This window comes from Hemiscyllium ocellatum, chromosome 2 (genome assembly GCF_020745735.1).
Source record: "Hemiscyllium ocellatum isolate sHemOce1 chromosome 2, sHemOce1.pat.X.cur, whole genome shotgun sequence".
Classification (NCBI taxonomy): Eukaryota; Metazoa; Chordata; class Chondrichthyes; order Orectolobiformes; family Hemiscylliidae; genus Hemiscyllium; species Hemiscyllium ocellatum.
Window position 1 is genome coordinate 20,603,962 of NC_083402.1, and position 24,182 is coordinate 20,628,143.

The 24,182-nt window shown below is 40.8% G+C and overlaps 1 protein-coding gene and 1 long non-coding RNA gene across 2 annotated transcripts in view; one reads left to right on the forward strand and one right to left on the reverse strand.

Annotated features, from left to right (window-relative positions):
- The window catches only part of gpm6ab (glycoprotein M6Ab), a 237,787-nt gene that overhangs the window by 134,302 nt on the left and 79,303 nt on the right, over positions 1 to 24,182 (reverse strand). The gene's annotated exons all lie outside the window — the stretch shown is intronic.
- Positions 4,751 to 24,182, forward strand: part of LOC132826834 (uncharacterized) — a 30,975-nt gene continuing 11,543 nt past the window's right edge. Inside the window, exon 1 of the long non-coding RNA XR_009645920.1 lies at positions 4,751 to 4,852. This is a non-coding gene — a long non-coding RNA (uncharacterized LOC132826834). The remainder of the gene's footprint in view (positions 4,853 to 24,182) is intronic.

Genomic DNA, 24,182 nt, shown 5'->3' on the forward strand with positions numbered 1-24,182 from the left:
AAGGAGCCTTCCACATCCATCAACATTTCATCTGCACGTCCACACGTCATTTACTGTATCCTTTGCTCCCGATGCAGTCTCCTCTACATTGGGGAGACTGGACACCTACTTGCAGAGCGCTTCAGAGAACATCTCCGGGACACCCGCACCAATCAACCCCACTGCCCCGTGGCTGAACACTTCAACTCCCCCTCCTGCTCTGTTGAGGACTTGCAGGTCCTGGGTCTCCTCCATCGCCACTCCCTCACCACCCGTCGCCTGGAGGAAGAACGTCATCTTCCACCTCAGGATCCTTCAACCCCAGGGCATCAGTTGTGGACTTCGTCAGTTTCCTCATTTCCCCTCCCCCCCCACCACCTTACCCCAGTTCCAACCTTCCAGCTCAGCACTGACCTCATGACCTGTCCTACCTGCCAATCTCCCTTCCCACCTATCCAATCCACCCTCCTCTCTGACCTATCACCTTTACTGCTATCTCCATCCACCTATGCAGCTACCTTCTCCCCAGCCCCACCCCCTCTCCACCCCTGAGGCTCCCAGCCTCATTCCTGATGAAGAGCTTTTGCCCAAAACATGGATTTTCCTGTTCCTCGGATTCTACCTAACTGGCTATGCTTTTCCAGCATCACACTCTTAGCTCTAATTTATCACAGTTATATCATTTTTATGATGATAGCGTTAACAATAGTAGTTGTACCAAATCTATGTTAATGTATAATCTTTAAAGATTCTGTTCAGAGTTTCATTACAAGAATTTAACTGCATTTAGCAGTTAGGAAATACAGTTAAAATAACAGAACTGAAAACATCAAATACTGGAGATCACAGCGGTCAGACAGTATCCATGCAGACAGAGCAAGGTAATGCTTTGAGTCTAGATGACTCTTTTGACTTGCGACGTTAGCTTGCTCTCCGTGGATGCTAACTGACCCACTGTGATCTCCAGCATTTGTTGTTTTCAGTACAGACTCTAGCTTCTGCAGTAATTTGCTTCTACATAGCATTAAAATAACAGTTTGTTTTAACAGCCAACGAATTTATTGTCAATGTTTGGGAATTCTTACACAACTTAGTTTTTTTAAAACAAGGTTAACAAAAATATCATCACTGAGGTGCATATTGAAATATTTAAAACCACACATAATGGTGAACATTTGCAATGCAATATCTCTACCTCACCATTTTGACCATGTAAATTCACTTGTTCATTTATCAAAAGGCTGCAGTGAATGAGAGTTAGTTCGTATCTGCTCTGATATGGTCCATGGGGAAGAATATCAAAGTTTATAGATGATACACAATTTTGCATTGTACTAAACAATGGGGAAGATTTTCTGATAGCTAAGTCATCTTTTTTCCTGGCTAAATGGGAATTGAGCACAGAGACCCCGAAGATAAAGGATAACTACTTCAGGTTCCTACTTATTGACTACAGTTCCGCCTTTAACACCATCATTCCAAACAAACTCATCTCTAAACTCTGAGACCAGGTCTCAGCTCCCCCCACTGTAACTGGATCCTTGATGTCCTGACCCATAGGCCACAATCAGTAAGAGTAGGCGACAACATATCCTTCACCCTTATCCTCAACACCAGTATCCCGGAAGGCTGTGTACTCAGCTCCCTATTATACCCTTTTGGGTATACCCCCCTTATACCCTTTTGGGCTATATTTTTACCTTGGCTATATTCCATCCCAACTTCAATTGTAAGTTTGTTAATGACACCATTGTTGTAAGTTGAATCTCAACAAATGATGTGACAGAGTATAGGAAAGAGCTTGAGTGCTTAGCAGCATAGTGTAAAGGCAATAATCTCACCATGAATGTCAGCAAAATGAAGGAGCTGGTCAATGACTTCAGGAAGTGGAGGGCATGCCTCTGTCTGCATCAATTGTGCTGAGGTGGAGATGGTCGAGAACATCAAATTCCTGGGAATGATGATCACCATTCTGTCCTGGTCTTCGTACAGCGATGTGATGCTCAACAATAACATCCCTATCTCCTCAGGAGGTGAAGGAAATTTGAAGAGTCCACAAGCACTCTTAACAATTTTTATTGATGCACCATAGAAAACATCCTATCTAGATGCATCACAGTGTGGTATGGCAACTACTCTTCCTGAGACCGCAAGAAATGACAGTGAGTCATGAACACACCCCACTCCATCACACAACCAGCCTTCCATCCATTGACTCCATCTATATGTCCCTCTGCCTCAGGAAAGCAACCACCGTAATCAAAGACCCCTTCTATCCTGGTTATGCACTCTTCCACCCGCTTCTGTTAGGCAGAAGATATAAAAGTTTGAATACAAATAGTATTGTACTATATAAATATAATAAAGTACTTAAAAATAGATTCTTCCCCACTGTTATCAGACCTTTAAAGGAGCATCTCAAATGTTAATTCAGACTCTCTCTCTCTCTCTCTCTCTACGTCCTGTGTGGCTGTGACACGATATTCAGTACTCTGCTAGCCTGATGCATTTTATATGGTACGTTCTGCTTGTGGAGCTCACTTTTCACTGTATCTTGTTACATTTGACAACAGTAAATCCATCAATCAATCTGAATGGCAATTCCATTGCACTCCAAAAGAATTGGACCTTGGGAAACACCAAGATCACAGATACCTTGAAGTGCATGTACACCAGTTCCTAAAGGTATCAAGAGAGTGGATGTAATGATTAAGGCGGCAGTGATTTGGTTACTGCTGGAGTACTGTGCTCAATAACAGGCATCAGATTTTGGATGAATTGCAAGAAAGAATGTGGAAAAACTTTGATCAATTGGTATCAGAGGTGAGGGATGTCATTGGATGGAGAGACTGTAGAATCTGATGGTGATCTCCTTCAGCAAAAATAGGAATGGTAGAGAGGGGACATACAGAGGTGTTTAAAATCATTGTTGATTTCCATAATGTACATAAAGAGAAATTGTCCTCAGAGGCAGAAACCAGTGGGTATCCAAGAGATACAAATTTAAGAGGATTGGCAAAAGAAGCAAAGACGGCAACAGGAAAATTGTTCTCTTTTGCAAAGTGAGATCTGCAATGCACTGCCAGAACGGGACGAATATTCAAAAGCAACTTTAAAGAAAATGGATTTGGATAAATATCTGAAGTTGGAGATTATAGAGGAAGAGCAGAAAAGTGAGACTTGGTAAGAAGCTTGACAGAAGAGTTGGCACAGGCAAGGTGGATTAAATAGCTTTATCTATGATTCTACAAATTCCCAAGCAGGTATTCCTGACAAAATTTAACTACCAGACCTAATATCCTCATCTATAAGACACCAAACGCTAAATCAATTAATACACGATACATTTTGACAAATATCGGTCGAATAAACACAAACATTAAAATGTTGAATAAGGTGACCCTCTGAAAGGTGTATGAGAGTGGTGGCTTGCTGTTTTCAATATTGGCAGCCGATTCTGACAGGTGGTGGTGAACTCTTCAGATGGAACGCTGTAAGCCACTGAGACAAAATGATCATAAGACATCATTGTCACTTGGTAAAGTGTTAGTTGCCTAAAAATATACCCAATGCCCCCTAATGCATCTGCAACATTCCTGGCTCTCTCCAAACTGTTGAGAATTCAGCCATTTTGCTGAACAGAATAGAATAGCAAATTATTGTCAGGTGTATTTTGACAATAAAGAACACAGTGAAAAGTTTCATGAGTTGACATACCATGATGCCTGTATTAATGACATAAGTCATAGACAAGGAGAAAAAATGTAAAAATTAAGACAAATTTCATCTCAGATCAATTTCATTTAGCTCAAAGATGATTAAACGACAAACATGGGAATAAACAAAAACTGTTGCCAAAGAAGACCTCCTCTTAAAATCAGTAATGTATACAGGAGAACTGGACTGTCTGTCATCAATTGTCATCAGGACACTTATGTCCTTAAAATTCAGAGCATTCCGAAACAAACATCTTGTATCAAGAATCTGAATTTGAGTTTGATTTATTGTTGTACTGAAATACAATGAAAAGTGTTCTTTTGCATGGTACACAGGTAGATTGTACCTTACAGCGTGTGTCAGGGTACCAGAACAGAGTGCAGAATACGACATCACAGCTGCAGATAAGGTGCAGTGAGAGAGATCAGAATGAACATTTCAGAGATCTATTCAAAAGTTTGATAACAGCAGGGAAGAAGCTGTCCTTGAATCACGATAATTGCAAAAAGAAAATACAGACATAAGCTAGAAAAAACCTTTTCAGGGTCAATTACATGTAGAGTACATGTTCAACCTGGTACTTATCCCACAACATGGCTACCCTCCCCCCACCTGCCTGTCTAGCAACCCATTCCCATCTGCTTGCCTCACTCCCAGACCATCTGTCATGCTTGATTTATAACAGGTACCAATATGGTTCACTTTTCCATTTATCTATGGAGGGTCATGGGTCATGACCATATAATGGTTGCCTTTTCAAGAAGGAATAAAGCCATGACCTTTAACTGGTGGGTTCTGGGAAATCTTTTGATAGACTAAAGCATGAAACGGGTCCAAACATGGTGTTGTATTTTTAAATGAGTTGTATCAACTGAATGACGCAATACCTTGTTGTTATTCCAAAACAATAGCTTAGTTAGCAACAAATGAGGTATAGATATCTTTTGAATCTCAAAGGTTGAATGATCTTAAAGCTGTTCTCGCATCTGAAAGATTTTAACATGTAGTTTACTTAAATCAGTGATCACTTCTGGCTTTCCTTATTTGGGGCAAATTAAGAATTTCTGAGATTTTGTTGCTGGCATCAGTGAGCCCAGTGAAGACCTTCACTGCTATATTGGACACAACAAGAACTAAAACACAAACTCAAACTCAGGTAAGATTACTGTAATAAATTCATTTCCAGTGTTAAATTGGAAAAGGTTCAGAAAAGATTTACAAGGATGTGACCAGCATTGACAGGTTTATGTTACAAGGAGAGGCTGAATAGGCTGGGACGTTTTCCTCTGGAACATAGGAAGCTGAGAGGTAAACTTACAGAGATTCACAAAATCATGAGGGGCATAGACTGGGTGACAAAGATCTTTTCCCTCAGGTTGGTGAGTTCAGAACGAGAGGACATACTTTTAAAGTGAGAGGAGAAAGATTTAAAAGGGACCTGAGGGGCAAAGTTTTCACACAGAGGGTGATTCATATGTTAAATGAACAGTCAGATGCAGGTACAGTTACAAAATTTAAAAGACATTTGGACAGATTCATGAATTGGAATGTTTTAAAGGGATATAGATCAAATACAGGCAAATGAGACTAGATTAATTTGGTTGGCATGTAAGTGTTAGACCAAAGGGTCTGTTTCTGTACTGTACAATTCTATGACTCTTGATCCATTTTAAACTATCTCGTCATTAAAAACACTGAAAAACTCTCAAAATTGAGTACAAGCCAATGTAATGTCAGTTAATGTTCATGAGGGAACTTCATTTTGTACAGTGATAAAATGTTTAATATTTGTAGCAATCTGCAGGTTCACCATCGTTCCAGAGGGCTGTTTTCTCATGAGAGAGAGCGACAACTTTTGGTGGTTTAATCTGAGGGTCACCACATCTCAGGCAAGGGGAGAGTTTAAGGAGTCAGTGCAGGAGTTGAAATGACCCTGTTGGCATCATTTTATATCTCAAACCAGCCATCCATCCAACTGAGCTAATGTACCAGTCAGTTAATGTGCTGAACAGCTTTGAACAATTCGCATGGCGAATCCACACAAATATAAAGCACTTTCATTCTTTCTCTCTTACTGTGTCTGAAATGTTACACCTTAATTACTTCAGTATAAAACAGTATAATCTTGATGCAGTGGAGCCAAACGCAAAACTGTTCTCCGAAGATTAGAAGTTAATGTTTCCCAAAATTATAGAAACATTACAATGCAGAAGGTTGACTATTCAGCCTATCAGAACTGCACCAATGAACATCACTACCCAATGCCAATCCCCTGCCTTATCCTTGAAACCTTGCATATTATTTTTATCCAAATAATTACCCAGACCCCGTTTTGAATGCCTTCAATGAACCGGCCTGCCTTGTATTTCCATACAGTGCATTCCATACCCCAGTTACACGTAGAGAGAAAAAGTTAATCCTCATATCACCATCACTTTAAATCTATGCTCTCATCTTCCTTTAATGAGAGGTTTTGAACCCGTTGTATTGCCCCTGATCAAATGAGTCAGCAGTGGACCTCCACTCTTGAATTATTGACATCCCTTTCCTGAACATTGCTGGGAACAGTTCTGGAACAGACAGGATGTCGTTAAGTTGGTCAGTTTTTTTCCTCACAAAATTCCACGTGGTAGATGGAGACAGACTGTTCAACCATTCCTAACTGAAGTGGCAGGTGAAAAGTATAGGTGGGGAGAAATGAAGGATTCACCGCCAGTTTCCCTGCACAAGTGCACTATGAAAAGCATTCTGCCCAGATGCATCATGACTTAGTACTGCTCTATCCAGGACTGTAAGAAACTACAGAGAGTTGCAGAAACAGTCCAGTCCAGTCCATCACACAAGCCAACCTCCATCTATATTGCTCAACATCATCAAGGACCCCTCATATCCCAGTTATAATCTTTTCCAACCTCTTCTGTCAGACAAAGATAGATTAGATTACTTACAGTGTGGAAACAAGCCCTTTGGCCCAACAAGTCCACACCAACCCTCCAAAGAGCAACCCACCCAGACCCATTTCCCTAGATTTACCCCTTCACCTAACACTACAGGCAATTTAGCATGGCCAATTCAACCAACCTGCACATTTTTGGATTGTGGGAGGAAACCGGAGCACCCGGAGGAAACCCACACAGACACGGGGAGAATGTGCAAACTCCACACAGACAGGTGGGAATTGAACCTGGGTCTCTGGCATTGTGAGGCAGCAGTGCTAGCTACCATGCTGTCGACAGTGCTACAGAAGCTTAAACATACGTGCCAACAGGATTAGGAACAGCTTCTTCCTGCGGTTATCAAACTTCTGAGTGGACCTAACAAATTTTAATTTAAACATTGATCTTGCTCATTGTGCACTTTCTCTACAGCCATAACATTGTATTCCTCAATCCGTTCTATACCTAAAGGCACTATGTATGGTATGACCTGCCTGCACTGCACACTAAACAAAACTTTTCACTGTACCTAGGTACATGTGACTGTAATATGTACCTATCAAATCAAACTAAATCAAATCCAATCAATTTAGGCCATTGACCTTAATGAGACCATATGCTGATCCAATGCTACAACTGACAGGCATGACATTATCTGCAGCTGGTTGGTTGGTTGGTGAGGATGGATACAAATAGATTGTTTCCTTGTGCTTTATCTCTTACTCGTTCATGTCCAGATGTGTCAGTCAGCTATCAACTCAAAACTTTAACAATTTTCTTAGTAAGTGTTCTGCAGAGCTATTCTTGGTAAGTAACATTGAAGTCTTCTGATATACTTCTGTAGAATTTTGCTAAACATGCATTTAGTATTTAGGAAGCATTTCTACACACAAAGGATAGAAGCTTCTCTTCCAGAAATGGCAGTTGACACTAGATCAGTTATTAATATGAGATAGATTTATTTTGTTAAGCAAAGGTATTAAGGGCATGGGCCACAGGCAGGTATATGCAGTTAGGTCACAGATCAACCATGATCTCATTCAGTGCCAGAACAGGGTGAAAGGGCTGAATGGCCTACTCCTGTTCCTTTGGTAGTTCATTTTTGTTGGTTTAGGCACCTCTGGATCAGTATCTAAACTGCCTTCTGAAATGCTAAGATATACAGAAGTGGTTTGGAGGAATTTTTCAAACCATCTACAAGGTCATCCCAGCTAATACCTCCAGGAATCGGTAGAAATGTGAAGCCATGAGCTGTAGGAAACAGATGATTGAGCAAAATTTCCAAAGTAGATACAAGATTACCTTTGATTATAATTAGAGGTCTAAAAACACATCCATCCAATTCTGAACTTTTATGCAACTATGATTTCCATCTTATTAACACTCACCCTATGGGAATCATGTTCCTTCCACTGCTCATAAGCTCTTAAGTTCTCTTCCTAAATCTCTCCACCACTTTGTCTCACCCACCTTCTTTAAGATGCACCTCATGATTTCTTTGACCAAAGCTAGTGTGCTTCCAATTAAACCTGTTGGACTATAACCTGGTGTTGTGTGATTTTTAACTTCTTTGACCAAGCATTTGATGACCTACTCTACTGTCTTACTGAACCAGGGAATTTACCTCTGACTTGCTGATATGGACTTTTTCGACATTTTACAAATTTAAAGCATTATACAAATGTGACTGTGTGTTTTGCTGCAGTTTTCCCTTACTTTATCTTAGATTTGAGAAGCCATTTTGATATTATCACTACAGAACTGCAGGCTGACATGATTTATGGAAAGGGGTGCCCAGGAGAATTGCAAGCAGAACTGAGAGAAATATCGTTGTCTTGCTTGTAATATTTCCTCTTCAAAATCTGCTGTGTGAATTTTTGATTTGTTTGCTATTAGCTCTGATTACCTGAACTGCAGTGGTGTTCTTTTTATATGTGAGTTACTTCAGATTGACTAATGATATGCACACAGTGTTCACAAAGCAAACATATGCAGGGTACATAACAAATGAATAAGACATGAAACACTTGAGTTATGTTAAACAAATTGTGAATATGATTAAATATAATATATATCCTAAGTTCCAATGTATATATGTGTAGATGGTGTGCCAAACACTCAAACTAAGAGAATTTTATATGCTTCATGCAAATCCAACAGACTTAACAGGCAGTTAACAAATGCACAAACCTAGATAACTGTGAATATAAACCTATCTTTTCAGTTTCTGGAGAAACTCTTTACAAACAATCCAATTAAAGAACCAAGATAAGGTAGGATAGGCAACTGATAATGCATTTTTGTTTCAGAGCTAAAGTACAGTAAGGGCAAATTATCTACCCTGATTTCTATGCTTATGTCAATGATTCCATGAGAGATTATTGATATGCAAGAGAGATTCAATATACAGATAATAAAGGCCTCCATTATAATTGAACCATTTCTTGCAAGTTGTAATTTGTACATGTACATACATTCATTAATATCCTTCCTCTGTATCATTTTACCTTGGTGATTCAACTAAGCCTGATATTTTTTGTATGTAAATCTATACACTGTAAATATGTTCCCCTGTCAGATCCAATAAAAATGAACGATTACACAATACAACCATAGAAAACCTATGGTGTGGAAGCAGGACATTTGGCCTATCAAATCCACAGCAACATTCTGGTTGTCTCTTAATCCAATTTGTAAAGTCTATAAATGTTTATTTTTTGACACCAAGTATACCTTGTAGTTGATGAGCTATTACAATTTAAAGAACAATTTGAAAGCATTTCATAGATCATAGATTATTTGTAAAGATTTTCGTCACCTCAGGACATCTCAAAGAGTGAATTTAGGATACACCTCTACACATAAAGTGTAGGAAATGTTTAGAACTCTTCCTCAAATGATAATTAATGCCAGAAAAATTGTTAATTTTAGAACTGGCATCAATATATTTTTGTTAAGCATATGTACTCATGGAAATGAGACAATGGTAGATCTGTAGAGTTACATTTCAGACAGCTCAGACATTGAAAGTCAAGCCTTCTTCCTTTCCTAAATTCTTCTTTTCAAATGTGTTTCACCATGCAATGATCAAGTGAAGTGGGTAGTATGGCTTTCCTTTATTCCCACTCCTTTGTTGACTTCAACAGATTTTTCTTTATATCCTGTGACTGCAAATGATGCACAAAGGCAGGGTTCCTTAAGATTTAAAAAAGGAAAAAAAGAGCAACAACACAGTTTAACTAAAATATTGGAAATGACACACAGACACCTACAATGTTAAAAGGGGTAACTGGGTCTTGAAGTTTTGTTGCTTAGCTGGCCTCATTGGTCTCTCTGGGTTTAGCAGTAAAGACGTTTCAATATTTCTTCATGGGATGTGGGTTCAATAGTGAGGCCAGCTCATCTGTGATTGGTTCTCATCTGTAATTGTCCCTGAACTGACTGGCTTGATGCACTAAGAGTTAATGCATTCAATGTCTTGCTTGTGCACTTGTTCAGAGAGAAAATATTTGAGGAGGCAATGGTCTAGGGGTATTCTCATTGACAATCACTTGATGAAGGAGCATCACTCCAAAAGCTAGTGTGCTTACAATTAAGCCTGTTGGACTATAACCTGGTGTTGTGTGATTTTTAACTTTGCAGAGAGGTTATCTACATGTTAATGACTTTGGAATGCAAATAGTTCAGTGATGCAAATATCCAGGCAGCTTTAAGATTGCAATTTAACTGCACTGTGTTTTTTTTTCCAATAAACAATTTGCAGTTAGTAAATTCATAAAGTAATTTTTAAAATCCTGAAACAAGACTTTGTAGAAATGTTCAGCAAATTTAGCTACTGCTATGAGAGTGTGATAGTCCATTTGCCCAGAGCAAGACCCATAAAATGTTTTCATATGAACTTAAGAACATGAGTAGGCCATTCAACCCATCAAGCCTTCACCACCATTCAGTGATCAAGTCCCTCAATGCCTTTTACTCACCTCATCTCCATAACCCTGTACACCACTGGTAAACCAAAAATGATCAATCTCTACCTTAAACAGAACCAAAGGCTGAATTTACTTTGTGCCCCTTGATTCCAGACTCTCCAACAAGGATATACATCTTAACTGCATCTACCCTGTCTATCCTTTGAAGTATTTTGTAAATTTCAATGAAATCGCATTTCATTCTTCAAAGCTTTAGAGAATTAAAGTCCAGTTTGCTCAATCTCTCTTCATTGCACAACCCGCTATTGTGGGAACAAGCTTGGTGAACTTTTATTGCATTATCTTTATGACAATAATATCTTTCCTGAAATAAACTTCACATGGTACTCCAAGTGCAGTCCAACCTACTAGTTTTACAGATGAAGCAAGATTTCACTACTCCTGTATTCAAAGCTTCTTGCAATATAAGGGAACATTACATTCGTTTTTCTAATAGCCTGCTGCACATGAATGTTAACTTTCAGTGATTTATCAACATAAACACCAAGGTCATTTTTTACACCTACATTTTTCAAACTTACCGTTTAAGATGTACATCTGTTTTTCTCCACCAAAGTGGATGACCTCACATGTTTCTACATTATGTTCCATCTGCCATGTTCTTACTCATTCTCTACACTTGTTCAGATCTTCCTGAAACTACTCTCCATCTTTCTCATAATTCACTTAGCTTTGCGTCATTGCAAATTTAGAAACACCAACAATATTTGCTTTAACCAACCTCTTAATCATCTGGCACTCTTGATAAACCAGCAAAAAATATATTTCCCATGGTGTTCGAGTATTTTTGCAGTGAAAAATACTCACCGCAATATACATAACATATACATGCACTACATTTCTATTACTTACTGTGTGTTTTACATTGTTTCTCAGAGGTGTGTTGATGTTTTACATCGCTTTTTTTTAGGGATGTTGATGTCTTAAACCTTTGCTTGGTCAGAGTTTACTGCGGTTAAGCTTACCTTTTGATCACCGGGAATATTTTATCCAGCGGCATGCTCCTAGCCCCATAGGTGTCGGTCAGTCGAAAAGTTTGTTGCATTCGATCCCCATGTCCAAATCGCTGGCTATATATTATAAATAGCAGGGGCCCAAGTACTGGTCCTGACAATTCAGTACTAATCACAGCCAGCCAATGTGAGAATGAACTTTTTCTTCAATTTCCAAAATCTACTTCATTCATTAAAAAGAATATACATTGATCCAAAAGCAGTTCTGCACAGTGTATATCAAGTAAACACAAAACATTGGAGTCTGACTATACACAACAACAAAGACATCTCTTACACATGCAATACGAATATTTACAAATATTTGACACTAGGAGAGTCCGATAACTGAACAAACCTGTATTTACCTTCAGCAGGAAGACCCCAGGCAGTGGTCTTCCCCACTACGCCTTGGCAGTAGCTGCCCCAAGCTATAGTATGTCCCTATGGACCTTTGGAATGTGTCAGTCTGCAACACTCAGTTTGAAGACCAACAAGGTTCAGGTCAACCAGATAGCATCTTTCACCAAGTTCATGGTCCTCCAGGTGCAGCTGATGTCTGTCTCAGAGTGCACCACAGGGAACAGAGCACAGAGTCCCATGTCACTTCGAACATAGAAAAATACAGCAGGGTACAGGCCCTTTGGACCACAATGTTGTGCAAAGCATTTATCTTAATTAAAGGTCAACTAAGCTACACACCCCTCACTTTGCTGCTGCACATGTACTTGTCCAGCAGTCACTTAAATGTCACACAGCTGTTCGGGACAAACCTCGACAAGAACCACGACATCTTCTTCCACACTTCCTCTGCAAAGGCACATTCCAAACCTTTTTATTCCCAGTCGCTGTTCACTCCTTGATAGTCAATCATTAATGCTGCCAGGACATTAACTCCAATCCCATGTGCTTTCACTTTTCTAACCAGCTGCTTGTGGGAGACCTTATCAAAATCCTTTTAAGTATCTAAATACACTGTGCCCATCAGCTCTGATTTGTCAATTGTTTTAGTAACATCTTTAAAAAAAAACAAACAATTTTGTTAAACATGATTTACAATTAGCATATGCTGATTATGCCCAATCAGATCATAATCAACCATGAGTAATTTATCCCAATCTTTATTTTAGTTTTGGACATTATCCATATTGCTGATGCAAAGCAAACGCATCTGCTGTTCCCAATTTTCTCTCTTGCTTCCTTCCTAAGTTGTGACATTTGCTATCTACCAACCTGCAGGAATCATTCTAGAATCTATAGAATTTTGGATGATAATCACCAATGCGTCGACTATCTCTTTGGTCACCCCCTTCAGCAGTCTGGGATGAAGGCTATCAGACCTGGGGATTTCTCCAATACAATCTTCTTCATGTTCATTTCCTTCTACTCCTCAGTCTCTCAAGTTACTTGGCTCTTTACTTCTGGGAGGTTGCTGGCATCCTCCTCACTGAAAACAGGGACAAAATCATGACTTACCTTATGCCATTATTTTTCCAGTATTATAAGTTTTCCTGATTCTGCCTTTAGTTTGTTTTAACTGGATGCTTCCATTTTTTTCATACCTAACAGAGCTTTTACAATCCTTTTTTATTACCTGTGTAAAGTTGGTGGAGGAATTAATATTTTCTAGGACAGCAGGGAGAACTTCTCCGCACCTCTTCCCCATGTTTTCCCAGAGACAGCCAGTTGTCTTGCCTTTATTTGCTGAAATGTAAGGTTTGAGAGCAGGAAGCTCCTACTGGAACTATATGCAATGTTGGGTAGGCCAGAGTTTGCTTGCAGTTCAAGAATCTATGTTATAGGAGATTCGTGACTGTACAGGAGAGGGTTCAGAGGAGATTTACCATGAGAGTTTTATTTATGAAGAGAGAGATTACCTAGATTGGATTTGTTTTCTTTGGAGCAGAGAAAACCGAGAGGGAAATGATTGAGAAGCACAAAATTATCAGGAGGAATCATTGACCTGATAGCATAGGCTTAAGATGAGGAGCAGGAAATTGAGAGATGTGAGGAAAAAACCTGTTTTCATCTGGCGGTTGGTAGGAATCTGGAACTTAGTACTGGTAAGGGTGGTGGAGGCAGAAACTCTCATAATATTTAAGAAGATGTACACTTGCCAAGGCATGCAAGGCTACAGAATGAAGTGCTGGAAAATGGGATGAGAATATTTAAGTACAAAGACAGTCCATTCAGCCCAATCTATCTCTGCTGCTCTTTATGCTGCATTTTATTCCCCTCATTTCAGCTTTTCATTCTCTTCCTATTGTCCTTTCTCTCATGCATGGTCTCACTTGGAATCCTTTTGAAAGCATCTTACCTCAAACACCTCAGGCAGGACTATCCCCTACGCTCTAAGTTCCCTTGGAATGAAGAAATACTCCTCATTTCTGACTGGAATTACTGTAAACTATCTCGAGTTTATTGTTGCTGGCTCTTCACTGTACATTTACTCTGTTCAACTTTAGCATAAACAAACTGAATTCTACCCCACAGAAACAGGCCATTTAACACAAATAGTCTGGACAAGCCTTTATTCTTCACATGAGAATATTTTTCTCATCCTATCAATATATTTGTCATATGGCACATCTGTTCCAATTGCCCTGGAGATGCACTGTCAAATATTTATTATTCTCTTGTAGGCTAAGTGAGGTGATGGCCTAATGGTATTATCACCAGACAGTTTATCTAGATTATGTTCTAGAGACCTGGGTCAAATCCCATGACAGCAGATGGTGGAATTTCCATTCAATAAATATCTGAAAATATGAATCTAATAATGACCATGAGTCCAGTAACACTTGCTGGGGGGAAAAGCCCATCTGGTTCACAAATGTCCTTTAGGGAAAGACACTGCTGGCCTACGTGTGACTCCAAACCCACAGCATTGTGGTTGACTCTTAACTGCCCTCTGGGTAATTAGGGACAGACAATAAATGCTGATTTGGCCAATGATACCCTCATTCTGTGAATGAATATGTTTCTCTTCAGCCAATGCAGACTTATTTTGAAATGATAATACTGCAGTGACGACTTAAATGGTTTCTGAAGTAAATTTTTCAATTTATGTTGTGTAAACCCCATAAGCAGAGAAGGATTTTCTCCAGTCATCTAGCAGCCCATGGGTATTTTCACTCCTCCTGTCAGCATATGGCACAGACTGCAATCTCAAGGAAAATAGATTTCCAAGCATCAAATACTGTGTATTCTAATGATCCCTGTAACCAAAGGAATCCTGAATTGATGGTGCACTTTGATTTGGTTGGGATTATGTGGTAAAATGGTGCATTAAGCAACACAAATTGAGAATAGAAACAGTGATGGAAAAGACAAAATTTTTAAAAAGCTGGAAACTGTAAATAATCAAATAATCCTCGACCGATTACAGGATTAGTCTTTTCACTTGGCTTCATGCCCTATGCACTGCCTAAAAACCGCAGGCTCCCAAGTCATCCTTATGCATTTTTAATCGAGCAGTGTGGTTGCCATGCCAACCATTGCTGCTAGATTTGAGCATAGATCGTGGGCTTTTTGCAGTCACCCAATTACTGTCTGTCAACAGATTTGCCGGGACAATAGCAAACTTGACATCTTACCCAGATTGAGCCCCAGCTATCACAACTAAAGATGAGGCAAGGCGGCAATTACATTGCCTGAAGGCCAAAAACAGCCTGAAATAAAAATCTTTGCTATATTATTAAGTAGAACACTGGATGTGCTAAATGTGCATTCAGGAGTACCAATTCTTCACTAAGTCAACACAATCAAATCATAGCCCTATATAGTACAAAACGAGGCCATTTGGCCTATTGTGCCTTTGCTGGCTCCTGTGCTTAGTCCCACAGTTAAGGCTTTTTTTCATGTGGCTCTGTCAGTTCCTCAGATTCAGGTAACTGTCCAACATCCTCCTAAAATTATACAGGGAATCATCCTCCACTTACCTTTTCTGCTCTTGCATTCGTGATCCCAACAACTATCTGAGTGGAAAAAAAAATCTCCCTTCTCTTCTTTGTTTCTCATACATATTTTTATAAAATGTCATTCAGGAAATACTTATCACCCAGACTCAGGTGGCTTTATATAGCTTACTGGCTTGGTAGACCACTTATTGACATTTAAGAGTCGACCACAAGGGACTGGAGTCATTTGTAGACCAAGACTAGTGTGGACAGTAGATTTCCATCTTTTAAAGCGATGTAGCAGTAGGGGTTAAGAAACAGGACATATAACAAATCTTAATTAGACATTTGTGGTGATCTCTTTGTTTCATAGGGTGTGGGCATCTCTGGATGTGTTTGTATTTATTCCAATTCCTATTATTCTTGAAGAGGTGTTGCTCAGCTGCTGCCTTGAACTTTGGAGAGTCACAGACTCAGATATACAGCACTGAAAACAGACCCCCTCAGTCCAACTCGTCATGCCAACCAGATATCTGAAATTAATCTAGTCCCATTTGCCAACATTTGGCCCTTCTTCCTCTAAACTTTTCCTATTCATATACTCATCCAGATGCCTTTTAAATGTTGTAATTGTACCAGCCTACACTGCTCCCCCGGTAGCTCATTCCTTACACGAGTCACTTTCTAGATGAAAATGTTGCCCCTTAGGTTCCTTTTAAAACTTTCCACTCTCACCTTAAACCTGTGCCCTCTAGTTTTAGACTCTCCTATCCTGGGGAAAAGGCCTATACTATTCAACCTATCCATGCCCCTCATGATTTTATAAACTCTCCGACGCTTCAGGTAAAATAGCCCCAACCTATTCAGCTTCTCCTTCTAGCTAGAACCCCCCAACACTGGCAACATTTTTGTAAATCTTTTCTGAACCCATTCAAGGTTAACAACATGGAGAAAGTGAGGACTGCAGAAGCTGGAGATCAGAACTGAAAAATGTGTTGCTGGAAAAGCGCAGCAGGTCAGGCAGCATCCAAGGAGCAGGAGAATTGATGTTTTGGGCATAAGCCCTTCTTCAGGAATCTCCTGCTCCTTGGATGCTGCCTGACCTGCTGCGCTTTTCCAGCAACACATTTTTCAGCAAGGTCACCGACGAAAGTCGGTGGAGTTTGCGGATGACACGAAAGTCGGTGGAGTTGTGGATAGTGAGGAAGGAAGTGGTAGGTTACAGCGGGATATAGATAAGTTGCAGAGCTGGGCGGAAATGTGGCAAATGGAATTCAATGTAGCTAAGTGCGAAGTCGTTCACTTTGGTAGGAATAACAAGATGATGGATTACTGGGCTAATGGTAGGCTACTTGGTAGTGTGGATGAGCAGAGGGATCTTGGTGTCTATGTACACAGATCTCTGAAAGTTGCCACCCAGGTAAATAGTGCTGTGAGGAAGGCATATGGTGTACTGGGCTTTATTGGCAGAGGAATTGAGTTCCGGAGTCCTGAGGTCATGTTGCAGTTGTATAAGACTCTGGTGAGGCCTCATCTGGAGTATTGTGTGCAGTTTTGGTCGCCATACTATAGGAAGGATGTGGAAGCTTTAGAACGAGTGCAGAGGAGGTTTACCAGGATGTTGCCTGGAATGGTAGGAAAATCTTATGAGGAAAGGCTGAGGCACTTGGGGCTGTTCTCATTGGAGAAGAGAAGGTTTAGGGGAGATCTGATAGAAGTGTATAAGATGATTAGGGGTTTAGATAGGGTAGATACTAAGAACCTTTTACCGCTAATGGAGTCAGGTGTTACTAGGGGACATAGCTTTAAATTAAGGGGTGGTAGGTATAGGACAGATGTTAGGGGTAGATTCTTCACACAGCGGGTTGTGAGTTCATGGAATGCCCTGCCCGTATCAGTGGTGAACTCTCCTTCTTTATGTTCATTTAAGCGGGCATTGGATAGGCATTTGGAAGTTATTGGGCTAGTATAGGTTAGGTAGGACTCGGTCGGCGCAACATCGAGGGCCGAAGGGCCTGTACTGCGCTGTATCCTTCTATGTTCTATGTTCTATGTTCTATGTTAGCAACATGTTTTCTATAGTAGAATGTTTGGTGAGTAGGGACACTCAAAATAACGTTCAAGAGAATTCCAGGATTTTGCTCCAGTGACAATGAAAGAGTGGTTCTAGAGCAGGATCGAGATGTCCACATGGAATAGGGTGTACAACTGAAATGGGACAATTGACAGTGGAGAACAAGGAATTGGCAGAGCAATTAAACAACTATGTCTGCTCTCTTCACAGAAGAAGACACAACATCCTGGAAGTGCTCAGAAAGCAAAGATCTTTTGGGAAAGAGAAATTAAAGGAAATCAATACTTGCAAAAAAAAAATGTGGATATGGTGCTACAAAATTCTGGAACATTCCTGGCAGATGGGAGTGTGGTGAAAGTAACCCCACTATTTAAAAAAAACAAAGAAAATCAGCAATCATCGACCAGACAGCCTGACAACAGGAAGAGGGAAGATGTTGGAGTCTATTTAAGAGGATGTTATAACAGAACACTTAAAAATACTATGTTGTACGACAAAAAGTCAACATGAATTTATGAAGGGGAATTGTGCTTGATACAGCTTACTGGAGTCTTTATAGGACAGACTTAGTAGAATAGATGAGGGGGAACTAGTGAATGTGGCATATCGAGATTTTTACAAAGCTTTTGATGAAAACAAAATGAGATCACAATGTGTTGATCAATATGAGTTAATATGAGGTCAATATGAGATGATTGCGCAAAATCAAAACACATGAGATTGATATTAATATGCTGGCATGGAGTGAGAATTGGTCATCGTGCAGGAAACAAAAGGAGTATTTGAGGAGGGTGACCAGCAGTTATCACAGTGAGTGCTTGAGCCCCAGCTATTCACAGTAAATGTCACTTATTTGGATATCAGAACTGAGTGTGATATTTTTCAATTCACCAATAACACAACTCGGTTGGAGTTCGAAAGGTGAAGAGGCATCAAGGTTATTTAGACAAGTTGCGCAAACGTGCAATTACATAGCAGATGTAGTATAACATGGATAAATGTGAAATTGTCCACTTTGGTAGGAAAACAGAATGGCAGAATATTATTTCAGTGGTGATAGACTGGGAAGTTTTACTGCAGGTGTCCAGCCCTTAGAGACGCCATACCTAGAGTATTGTGGGGATGACTGAGATGCTGCTTCAAGTGGACAGGGCCTGGGAAATGAATATTCAAGGCTACACGTGCTATCGTAAGGACAGACTGACGGGCAGAGGGGGTGGGGTGGCCTTGTTGGTAAGGGAGCATATTCAGTCCCTTGCGCGGGGGCACCTAGAGTCAGGGGATGTAGAGTCAGTGTGGATAGAGCTGCGAAATACTAAGGGTAAAAAGACCTTCTTGGGAGTCACCTACAGGTCCCCAAACAGTAGTCTGGATGTCGGATGTAAGTTGAATCAGGAGCTGAAATTGGCCTGTGGTAAAGATGTTACTACAGTTGTTATGGGGATTTCAACATGCAGGTAGACTGAGAGAATCAGGATGATTTTGGACCTCAAGAAAGAGACTTTGTGGAGAGCCTCAGAGATGGATTCTTAGAGCAGCTGATGCTGGAGCCGACCAGGGAGAAGGCAATTCTGGATCTAGTATTGTGTAACGAACCAGAATTGGTCAGAGACCTCAAATTGGGAAGTAGTGACCATAATACATTAAGCCTCAATCTGCAATTTGAGAGGGAGAGGGTACAGTCGGAAGTGACAGTACATCTGTTGAAGAAAGGGAACTATGGAGCTATGAGGGAGGAGCTGGCCAAAGTTCAATGGTGCAATACCTTATCAGGGATGACTGTGGAGGAACAATGGCGGATATTTCTGTGTATAATGCAGAGGTTGCAGGATCAGTTCATTCCAAAAAGGAAGAAAGATCCCAGGAGGACGCATGGGCAGCCATGGCTGACGAGGGAAGTTAAGAAACATATAAAGTTAAAAGAGAAAAAGTATAACATAGCAAAGATAAGTGGGAAAACAGACAGAGGATTACTAAGAAGGAAAGACACAGAGGAAAAATTAGGTACTGGCCAATAATATAAAGGGGGATAGTAAAAGCTTTTTTAAGTATGTGCAAGGCAAAAAAAATGGTTAGGACTAAAATTGGGCCCTTGAAGACAGAAACAGGGGAATATATTACGGGGAACAAAGAAATGGCAGAAGAATTAAATGGGTACTTCAGATCTGTGTTCACTGGAGAAGACACAAGCAATCTCCCTGAGGTAACAGTGGCTGAAGGACCTGAACTTAAGGGAATTTATATTTGCCAGGATTTGGTGTTGTAGAGACTATTAGGTCTGAAGGTTGATAAGTCTCCTGGGCTTGATGGTTTACATCCCAGGGTACTGAAGGAGGTGGCTCTGGAAATTGTGGATGCGTTGGTGATTATTTTCCAGAGTTCGATAGATTCGGGATCGGTTCCTGAGGATTGGAGAGTGGCTAATGTTATACCACCTTTTAAGAAAGGTGGGAGAGAGAAAGCAGGAAATTATAGACCAGTTATTCTGATCTCAGTGGTGGGAAAGATGCTGGAGTCTATTAAAAAAGATGAAATAACGGCACATCTGGATAGCAGTAACAGGATAGGACAGAGTCAGCATGGATTTATGAAGGGAAAATCGTGCTTGACTAATCTTCTTGAATTTTTTGAGGATGTAACTCTGAAGATGGACGAGGGAGATCCAGTACCTGGACTTTCAGAAAGCTTTTGATAAAGTCCCACATAGGAGGTTAGTGAGTAAACTTAGGACGCATGGTATTGGGGGCAATGTACTAGATTGGATTGAAAATTGGTTGGCTGATAGGAAACAAAGGGTAGTGATAAATGGCTCCATTTCGGAATGGCAGGCAGTGACCAGTGGGGTACCGCAGGGATCCGTGCTGGGACCGCAGCATTTTACAATATATGTTAATGATATAGAAGATGATATCAGCAGTAACATTAGCAAATTTGCTGATGATACAAAGCTGGGTGGCAGGGTGAAATGTGATGAGGATGTTAGGAGATTCCAGGGTGATTTGGACAAGTTAGGTGAGTGGGTAGATGCATGGCAGATGCAGTTTAATGTGGATAAATGTATGGTTATCCACTTTGGTGGCAAGAACAGGAAGGCAGATTACTACCTCAATGGAATTAATTTAGATAAAGGGGCAGTACAGAGAGATCTGGGTGTTCTTGTACACCAGTCAATGAAGGCAAGCATGCAGGTACAGCAGGTAGTGAAGAAGGCTAATAGCATGCTGGCCTTCATAACAAGAGGAATTGAGTATAGAAGCAAAGAGGTGCTTCTGCAGCTGTGCAGGGCCCTGGTGAGACCACACCTGGAGTACTGTGTGCAGTTCTGGTCTCCACATTTGAGGAAAGACATTCTGGCTATTGACGGAGTGCAACGTAGGTTCAGGAGGTCAATTCCTGGAATGGAGGGATTACCTTACACTGAAAGACTGAAGCAACTGGGGTTGTATACCCTTGAGTTTAGAAGACTGAGAGGGGATCTGATTGAGACGTATAAGATTATGAAAGGATTGGACACTCTGGCAGCAGGAAACATGTTTCCACTGATGGGTGAGTGCCGAACCAGAGGACACAGCTTAAAAATACGGGGTAGACCATTTAGAACAGAGATGAGGAGAAACTTCTTCACCCAGAGAGTGGTGGCTGTGTGGGATGCTCTGCCCCAGAGGGCAGTGGAGGCCCAGTCTCTGGATTCATTTAAGAAAGAGTTAGATAGAGCTCTCAAAGGTAGTGGAATCAAGGGTTATGGAGATAAGGCAGGAACAGGATACTGATTAGGAATGATCAGCCATGATCACATTGAATGGTGGTGCAGGCTTGAAGGGCTGAATGGCCTACTCCTACACCTATTGTCTATTGTCTATTGTGTTCAGTTTTCATCTCCTTACCTAATAAAAGATATACTTACAATAGAGGGAGTGAAGACAAGGTTTGCGACTGATTCTTAGGAGGATAGATGGTTGTATAAGAAGAATTTAGGTTATCTGGGCTTGTATTCAATGGAATTTAGAATAATGAGAGGGAGTCTCATTAAACACATTAAATTCTGACAGGACTGGACAGACTGATATCAGGGCTGATATTTTCCATGGGGGAAAGTGGGGACTGCAGATGCTGGAGATTCATAGTCAAAAAGTGTGGCACTGGAAAAGCACAGCAGGTGAGGAAGCATCCAAGGAGCAGGAGAGCCGATGTTTCAGGCATAAGCCCTTCATCAAGATATTTTGCTTGGCTTGGTAGTGGTGGAAGGTGGTATGTGTTTCATGGTATACAGTAGGCCCACTGATATTATTGCTGGGCTATTAATCCAGAGACCTAGGTAATGTTCTGTGGACCTGCGTTCAAATCCTGCCATGGCAGATGGTGGAAGTTGAATACAATTCCTTTTTTTGAAATGTGGAATTAAGAGTCTAATGGTGACCATGAATTCATTACTGTTTGTTGGAAGAACTCATCTAGTTCACCAATGCTCTTCAGGGAAGGAACTGTCATCCTTACCTGATCTGGCCTACATGTGACTCCAGACCCACAGCAATGTGGTTAACTCAACTGTCCTCTGGACAATTATGGATGGGCAATAATTGCTGACCTAACCAGGGATGCCCTCATCCTGTTAATGAATAAAAAAAATAGGTCTGAGATGAGGAACAGTCTCTTCACTCAGATCATTGGGCATTAGTGGAAATTGTCTTGATAGGCCAAATGGCTTAGACCTGAACCTAAGTTTCTATATATTCCAGATTCAGGGTAGTGCCCTAGGGCCAAACATCTTTGTTTGCTTTGTCAACAACCTTCCCTTTTTCTGAGAATTTTCATTCATTGCAGCACAATGTTCAGCACCATTCATTAAGCTTCAAGCACTGAAGCAATCCATGTCCAAATACAACATCCAGGCTTGGCCTGGCAAGTAGCAAGTAACATTTGCAGCATACAAATGCCAGGCAATGACCATCCCCACCAACAGTCAGTCTAACCACTGCCCCTTGACATTCAGTGGTGTAACTATTACTGAGTCCTCCACTATCAACCATTGACCAGAAACTCAAGTAGACTTGCAGAGACCAGGTCAGAGGCTGGGAATACTGCATTGAGTGATTCACCTCTTGACTCACAAAAGCCTATCCACCATTGAAAAGGCAAAGGGCAGGAGTCTGATAGATTACTTTCCACTTGACTGGATGAGTGTAACTCCAACAACACTCAAGAAGCTTGACAACATTCAGGACAAAGCAGCCCATTGGACTGGCAACACATCCACAAATATTCACTCCTTCTGCCACTGCCACTGCCACTCAGTAATAGAAATGTGTACTATCTATAAGATGCACTGCAGAAATTCACCAATGCTCCTTCAACAATGACTTCCAAAGACACGACCATTTCCACACAGAAGGACGTGGGCAACAGATAAATGGGAGCACTGCCACCACAGGTCGTCCTCCAAGCATCCTGGTACAGAAACCTTTTACTGATCCTTCAATACCATTGGGTCAAAATGCTGGAATTCCCTCTGCATTGTGGATCTATATGGGCTGCAGCAGCTTAAGAAGACAGCTTACTATCCGCCTCTCAAGTACAACTAGCGATTGCCAATAAATGTTGACACAGCAAGTGACGGCCACATCCCATGAGTGCATAAAAAGTCAGCGAGATGTGAGCCTTGGAGGGCAATTTGTAAGTATTGGTGTTCCCATGCATCTGCTGCCCTTGTCCTTGTAAGTTGAAAAGGTCCCGGGTTTGGAGGTGCTGTCAGAGCAGTGCTGACTGTAGTGCACCTGTGTGTCAGGGAGGAAGGGTAGGAAAGCTGAAGCTGGTGGATGGGTGTCAAACAAGTTGATTTGTCCTGGGTGGTGCCAAGCTTCTTGAGTGTGTTGGAGCACAGATGGAGATAGCCATTGCCTGGCACATGTGTGGCATGAATGCTAATTGCTTTTTATCAGCCAAAATGTGAATGTTGTCCAGGTCTTGTTGCATTTTGGATTGTTTCAGTATCTGAGAAGCCGTGAGTCAACATTATGTTACCCTCAGCGAATGTCCCCATTCTAAACTCATGGTGAAGAAAAGATTGTTGTTGAAGCAGCTGAAGATAGTTGATGTTTGGACACTATCTTGAGGAACACCTTCAGTGATGTCTTGGGGCTGAGAAGATTGATGTTCACAAACACAACCGCCTTCTAGATATGACTCCAACCATTGAAGAGCTTTCCCTCTGATATCCGTTTTATCCAGTTTTGCCAGGACTTCTTGGTGCCATACTTGATCAAGTGTTGATTTGGAGACGCCAGTATTGGACTGGGGTGGAAAAAGTTATAAATCACACAACATCAAGTTATAGTCCAACAGGTTTATTTGGAAACACTAGCTTTCGAAGCGCTGCTTCTTCATCAAATGATTCATCAGGGTGATGCAGGTCCTGATGAAGAAGTAGCACTTTAAAAGCTAGTGATTCCAAACAAACCATTGGACTATAACCTGGTGTTGTGCGATTTTTAACCTTGATTTTGTGTAACCTTGATGTCAAGGGCAGTCATTCTCACCTCACATCACTTCTGGAGGTTAGCTCTTTTTGTCCATGTTTGTTTGTAGGTTGTAATTAGGTT